The sequence below is a fragment of the Frankliniella occidentalis genome, unplaced genomic scaffold (assembly GCF_000697945.3).
Source record: "Frankliniella occidentalis isolate FOCC.00 unplaced genomic scaffold, Focc_3.1 Scaffold127, whole genome shotgun sequence".
NCBI classification, from domain to species: Eukaryota; Metazoa; Arthropoda; class Insecta; order Thysanoptera; family Thripidae; genus Frankliniella; species Frankliniella occidentalis.
Window position 1 is genome coordinate 422396 of NW_026267254.1, and position 6638 is coordinate 429033.

At 57.3% G+C, this 6638-nt stretch overlaps 1 protein-coding gene across 1 annotated transcript in view; it reads left to right on the forward strand.

Moving 5' to 3' along the window:
- LOC113215462 (formin-G-like) overlaps window positions 1–6638 on the forward strand; it is a gene marked incomplete in the record, with an annotated part of 138453 nt that overhangs the window by 40204 nt on the left and 91611 nt on the right.

Here is a 6638-nt window from a genome sequence, read left to right on the forward strand (position 1 = left end):
CCGGGCGGGGTCGGGAGCGGCGCGCGTAGGGCGGGCGCGCGGGGGCGGTGAATGTTTTAACGCGGCCCGCGCTGCCTGTGTGTATTTCTTTATCCCGTCTCGCTCCATTATGTCGGCGGCAAAAGCAAACCAATGCGACACTCTTCTCTCCCCGCCGCTCTTCCACCTCTCCGCTTATTTCCCCTTGAATGAAAAATTCAGCCCCTCTTGTCTTCAGATAACTCCCTCTCCCTGCCCCCTGCACTCGAAATTGTTTTCGTTCGCTCCTTTTTCTGGCCGTTTTCCCTGCGTCTCATTGCGAGGCAATGTAAGACGGGTGCTCCTCCGGCGGCGACGGGTCTTTGAGCGTCCCGGCCGCCTATAATGCGAGCCGATCGGCCGTGTGACGTTATCGCCTGGAGTTGGACTGGAGGGTGGCGGGTAGGGGCGCGCATATTGGCTGTCACGGCCCTGTCGCACTAGGAAGAGCGGGCGTGTTTTATCGTGCGCTTAGCGTGACTTAAAAACCAAATTGCCATTATTGAAAAATTCTTGCCCAATACTTTGTCGTTTGCCGAAATAACAACCGACAAGTATGCGATTATTCGGTTTTGAAGGTTCCCGCCTCTCTTTGTCTGTGTGTGGCGCAGTCGGATCGGGTCGGGTCGCGCGCTTCCGAGGCATGCAGATCCATAGCGCGGGGCTGCGCAGCCCCTCCTGAATTAATAGGTGGAGATATTTCATACCGACCGCTTGGCGGCGGTTCTTTCGCGCGCTCGCAGATTTTGGCAGCGCGGGCCGACCTCGACTGCTGGGCGGGGCGGGGCGCGCGCTGTGCATCGCTCGCGCGCAATTGGATATATCTGTATCTCTGGCCTCTTGCTCGGTCGGAGCGGTCGGGGCACAATCCGTTCCTTTCCGTCCGTCCCGTCCGTCCGTCCATTCTCTTTTACGGCCCCCTCTTCCCTTTTCACCGCCCTTGCCCCTCTCTGCCAGCCCCCCGCCCCCTTCCTCTCCTCCCCGTATTGTATTGCGTTTCATTCCTTGATCTTATCCTTTATTAGAGACGGCCTTTTATACCGCCGACCCTCACATACACGCGTGCTGAAATTTTTGGCTGACAGTGGTGATTTGTAGACGGCCCCTCCATGGCTGGCTCTGCCTGGGCTCCGCCTGGGCTCCTCCTGCATTCTGCCGCAGGCCGGACCGGGGGGCCGCTTTGGGCGCCGCTTTTGGGCGCCGCTGCCGGTGGCGATGCGATGGAGGTGGCGATAAAATCCAGGCCAACGGATAAATCAGCGACCCTTCGCCACCACACAAAATACAGATGGGCGAATGTGAGTCAGTCCGTGGCGTGGCATTCCGCCGCGCTGCAATGCGCGCGCGAGGCTTATTCGGGGAATAGGGCACGAATGGCGACAAAACGCTTCGGATTTATCTGTCGATAGTTTACAATTTTTTCGTCTGCAAAATGGTTCCGCGTAAACAATTTTTAAAAAATATAAACCGCCTGCTCAACGCTTCACCAGGAATGCCCCCCCCCCTCCCCCTCGTCCCTCCCTTTTGAAAAGGCGTGGGGGGAGGTGGGGGGGGAGGGTCCGGAAGCTTGTTTTCTTTCCGCGGAATAATTCTGTGGAATGCGTGGTGTGCTGGCCCTGCCGAATTGAGTTAGTGGCTGCGCTGTGCTTGGCCTACAATGGCCCATTCCCGCCCATTCCCCAAATCATCCCTGCCTCCATGCGTCCGGGAGCCCCGGCCTGGCCCGGCTGTAACATCGTTGCCGGCCAGTCCCCTTGGCTGGTTCCAGCAAGTAGCCTTGAGCCCGGCGGCGGCGGGTCGGGACGAGTCCTTGGCTGGAGGGGCTCCATGGCATTAGCGTTAACCTCGCGCCGCTATCTAACACGAGAGCTTGCGGACTGCAGTGCTGGCTTCTCTCTGCTCTCACTTTTGTTACCACTGATAATCACACAAAATTTAAATGACTTTTCGCGCTTCCAAGACCCACTCAGAAAATAACATTCTCTGTCCCCCGTGTGACTATGTTTCTGTAATCTGCATGGGAAGAAGGTATAAAACACGTACATACTGTATGTTTGCTGCATCTTAGAAAAGTGCGCAGTGTGTAGTTGGTGTTTAGAGTGCGGGTTGGCCATAGGGCACACTGAGCAGTCGTAGCTCTTGTCTGTCACACGTTCGCGCTCTGCAGGTTGTGGAGGTGTGGGTGAGGCTCCAAGCGTCCCGGGCCCGGTGCGGCGCTGCTGCCGCCGGTGTCACAATCTAACTTTACTTGTTACGCGCATTGTCATGCACATTGGGTCGAGAGGGTTGTGGTGGAGAGGGGTGGGCGGCGCGACGAGGTGGTTGCCAAACACCGAGTCAAAGCAATCCGTGCGCTGTGCGTGAGGACGACTGAAAAGCTCGCTGCTGAAAAACGTTTCGCTAAGTTTCCCCTCTTTGGAATTACATCGTGCTATGGAAGACGCTTACATGAATAATATGCAATTTGTTATAAAATTGTGGTGATCGTAACTACTTGTCTAGAGTAGAGCATACTCGTACACAAAGGTAGTACTGTATTCAGCTTCTTATAGCAAAACCGTTTGTAATCTCTAGGAACGGAACAGGCACAGAAAAATTGTCACCCCTGTCAGAACATAGGACAGGTGTAAATTTTTGTCCCCTTGAGTGCAAGGCATCAAACTCTATCGCCTTTGAAAAGCACGCCGGCGTCGCTTTTGCTTTCTCAGTTATTTTGAACGTTAAGGCTTTATGTTTTCGTGTTATGGATAAGGCATATTGTCCTTCCAGCCCTCTGTCACGCTCGCCGTGCCTCGCATTGCGACCTCGTGTTGTTCTATTGACCCGGCCGCGACACCCCGCGGCCTCTTTAGTCGGTCTTCAGGTGGCGCCGCGCTCCAGCTCAGATGAACCCTCCTCCTTTCCCCCCTCCTCCCTGGTTCCACTCCTCTCCGTCTTCTCCCATGGCGTAACGAGAGACGAGCGGATTGGTGCTGAGTGCGTGCCCCCCACCCCCCACCCCTCCCATCTATTCCCGGAGGAAAAAGTGACTTATCGGGGTGAGCTCTGCTGGCCTGCCCAGCCGCAAGGCTTTGAAGCGAGTCCCTAATGACGCTCACGATGGAAATTGCGTTTACTTCTGCTGCCCCCAGGGGGTCTCCCTCCTCCCCACGCCGCTCTTGTAGTGCCGCTCTCTGCGCGGCGGCTGCAAGGTCGGCTGGTGGGGCTAGGGGAGCCGGGCGCAGCAGCTCAGGGGCGCCCCGTCGGCGCCCCGTAGTATCGAGGCCCGCACCGCCGCCCCGCCCCTCGGGGACGCCTCCCACGCCCCTGAGATGATGTGGTGAGCAAACAATTCCAATTCGACCCGCTGCAAATGACAAGCACAACAAAATTACCCCTGGCCGCCCCGCTCCTGACGCTGCGCGCTGCGCACCCGGCGAGGCGCGGGCCGGGCGCGACCTCCAGTCCGGTGGGGAGCGCACGAATAATTGTTTGGCCGAGTTTGTAATTAAGGACAAACGATACGGAATGTCAGCGGATCCCTCCCGCCACTCCTCTCCTGCCATCTTCTGTTTCTCTCCCCCCTCCCCCTCCTTTTTCTCTCTCTCTCCCTTCTGCATCCCTCTCTCTTTCTCCGCCGCCCTCTCCTCTCGCCCACCCCCCTCTCTCCCCTTACCGAAAAGCACCATGGCACTCGCTGTGTCTCGTCACCTCGGTTTGCATTTCATAACGTTGGAGACTGAGCCGTAAAACCCTGGGAGTGAACTTGGGGTTTAAACGACACTTGTCAAAAACGTCTGGGAGAAAGCGGGAGAAAGGCCCCCTCTTTGAACCCCATTCTACCGCGGCCGTCACTTCTGCCGTGAAGCGGCGCGGAAGGGGGGATAAGTTGACTCACCACCATGACCTCTTTTTCAGTTATCTCTTTTATTTTTTAGTGATCTGTGACGTCCGTCTGGTTCATCCCCCATTGAAATTGGGATGTTAGTTTTATAGCTTCAAGTTGACTTTAGAAACTTCTTATGCATCGAATGGCAGTCACACCTAGTAGAAAGTCAACTTTCCCTCTCTTCCGCTCTCTGGCACTCTACAGTCGAACATATTTCAAATGCTGCAAAACGATTTCGGGGTGTGCCGCGTTTGTTCCTGTGCGCTCTTCGCGTGGTGCATCGCGTGTTTGTTTGGAATCCATTGAGCGTGGTGCGCTGTGTGCCCTAGTAGTGGAGGTACCACTTGCCTCCCCTTTGTGTTTCCTGCTGTCCCGCCTTGGCCCTCCTCGCCGTGGCCTGAATGTCCTCACGAGCTCTCCTTCCCAGTGGCACGCAGTCCCACCCCCGCCTCGCCCCGACACGCCACGCCACGCCACGCCACGCTTCGCGCTGACACCTCGTCGTCTCCTATCTAGGGGCCCCAGTGGAGGTGGGCGTGCGCGTTAGGGACAGCTGAGTGGGCCTGGGCAGCACCGGGGCGGTGAGGGGGATGCTCGCGTGGGGTTGGGGGACAAAACAGGACTGCGAAGGGGTTCGTACTACTACTGCAACACTACTCGAGCCACTCGCACTGGGACCATGTCGGGGTGTTCAGTAGAGTGGGTGTGTGAAGTGCACTGGGAAAAATTGTTGGTTGAGAGACCGTGTTATTCTCGTTTTCTAATAGCATATATCTTGAAAACTGTCTATTGTAATACCAATCATCGTCCCAGTAGAATAATGAGCTCAAAATGTATCAGAAATGCGTGCACCGACTGATTCGCAAAGTACGCAGGCGAGTCAGCCCAACAGATCGCGAAGCCTGTTACGCGCGACCGTTGGTTCGTGAATATTTTTGAATCTGAGCCTAAATTCTTTCAGTGCACACCCAAACAATCAAATTCTTGAATCAAGTGAACTCTTTTCAAACAAGTGCATGCACTCAAATTATTCAAGTGCATGCACATGTGTCGAGATAATTCACTTGATTCGAGAACCTGCTTTTTGGGGGTGCACATTACACCTTACAATGTACGGTTGGAGAGGTCGCATCACAATACGGTTTCCCTTATTAGGTGCCGTTGAACAACAAGCTCTCTCGTCGTGCAGGTCCACCGGCCCAGCAGGTCTCTAGTGGCGGCGGGGGGCGGAGCCCTCATCACACCCTCTTTAACCTTCAAACTTTGCTAAGAGCAGCATAGCAGCCGCCTCCCTCGGCGCTAGCATGGCGCTGGCATGGCGCTAGCCACGCAGTACGAGTTCGACGCTCGACTAACGACTATTGTGAGTCACGGCCGCCAGCCTCGGCGTCGCAGTTTGGTCGCCGCCGCTGGCCTCTCTCTCGCTCTCATGCAGATGCGCCGCGGCGCCGCCCACTTAAATACACCCAACACCCAGGCGGCCATCTCGCCGCTCGTTTGTTTTTAGCATCCGCTCTGCGCAGTGTGCACTTTCGCGCGCTGCGAGAGCTGCTCCAGGGAGGGAGGCGCTCTGCAGCAGCGGCCGGCGCATGTGCGAGGGGGACATGTGTAGTGTGTAGGGGCGAGGCATGTCAGAGAAGAGGGTTACTCTTTGCGAGACTTCCGTCCCCTCTTCTTTCTTCTCCAATCCCCCCGTGTGCGCCGCGGGTCCAGCAGCGTTCCGGGCGGGCCGCCGCTGGCGCCCGTGGCGGGGGAAGGCCACAAAGGCCAAAGGCAAGCGCTGGTGGAATTAGCGTGGAGAGCGGGGGGCCGGCCGCGCGCTCCACCGGGTCGCTGACCCGCCCGCCCCGCGGGACACCGCCGCTCTGTCCCAGCAGGGATTTTCTTTAGGAGCTCCAAGGATCTCCTCCAGCGTTTGTCCAGCGCGGAGCGACCCCGAGTGGCCCTGGAGCGGCCACCGCGGTGCTCTGCAAGGCAATGTGCTGCTGGGGCCGGCGGAGGGAGGGAGGGAGGGGTGGACGGGCTGATCGGGTTGGAGTTGGCGGTGCGGGCGGTCCTGCATTATTTATGTATTATTACAATGTTCAACGGGCAGAACGACGAGTGTCGTGTACTCCAATGAAAATCAATTTGGACACAGTCGTCACAACTTCGTATAATCATAGTTCTCTTCGAATTCATAATTTTTTTGTAGACAGTAGTGTAGCATTTTTGGGATTGTAAGTAGTTTTTAGTTCTACTGTTGTGTAGTGAGGGTGTATCTCACTCTGGCCCGAGAAGTCTTGTAAACGGACAGACACTCTGGGCTGAGCCCTCGCACTCCAGGCGACGCGTTGGCCCAGGTCGCGGGGCTGCGACGAGGAGTGCGTGCTTGTGTGGGGGGCACTTATGCATGCATGGGGAGGCCGGGTTGGCGAGGCGCGCCTCCGGACGACCAGCGCCGCAAAGCACGCCGACCACTCCGCGGGGTCGGCCGCAAACCACGAACTTACGTCGTGCGGCCTCTGCCCCAAAGGGACTGATGGCCCCGCGCGCTGGTTTGTAGCCAGTTCCTGCAGCAGCTCCCTCTCTTGCGCGCAAAACGACTATCTGGCTGTCTGTCACTGTGAGGACGACGGTCGTGGAACAACTTTCAGAGAGGCCTCTGCTCGCTCTGCTGAGAGGAGTCGCCGCTCGGTGGCGGCTTCATTGCGGTGATTTGATGACAGCCTGGGGGCGGGAGACCGTGGCGTGTGGGGCGTGGCGGGGCGGG